Here is a 437-nt window from a genome sequence, read left to right as displayed (position 1 = left end):
TGAGTGGACAAACCTGATGTAGAGAACAACCTGATGGATGACCACGAGCTAAGACAAAGCAAACAGTTACTTCCCAAGTATCCCTCCTCGTGGGGAGCTCTCTACACCCATAAATACTCAGTGGCATCCGTGGGCCTCCCTGACGCAGGTCACCTTGACTTGAGATCAGCCCCATCCTGTACAGGCAGGCTGCCCCTCTTCAACATCCCAGGATTGAATCTTGGCAAGAAGTTGATGGCAAAGCTGAGACTCGGTGAAGTCTACTCCACAGGGCACTGATGTGCTTTCCTGTGCTAGAACAAAGGTGACCTATTGGGTTGGCCCTGGGCATATCCAGGTTCCATCTGAGTGGGCTGTTCTCAGATGTCGTCCCATCCTGGGATCCAAACCCATGGCCTCTTCCCAAACACACTGAGCTGAACGCTGGCCTGGAGACA

This window comes from Capricornis sumatraensis, chromosome 20, assembly GCF_032405125.1.
Source record: "Capricornis sumatraensis isolate serow.1 chromosome 20, serow.2, whole genome shotgun sequence".
Taxonomy (NCBI): Eukaryota; Metazoa; Chordata; class Mammalia; order Artiodactyla; family Bovidae; genus Capricornis; species Capricornis sumatraensis.
Note: the sequence above shows the minus strand (reverse complement) of the source record.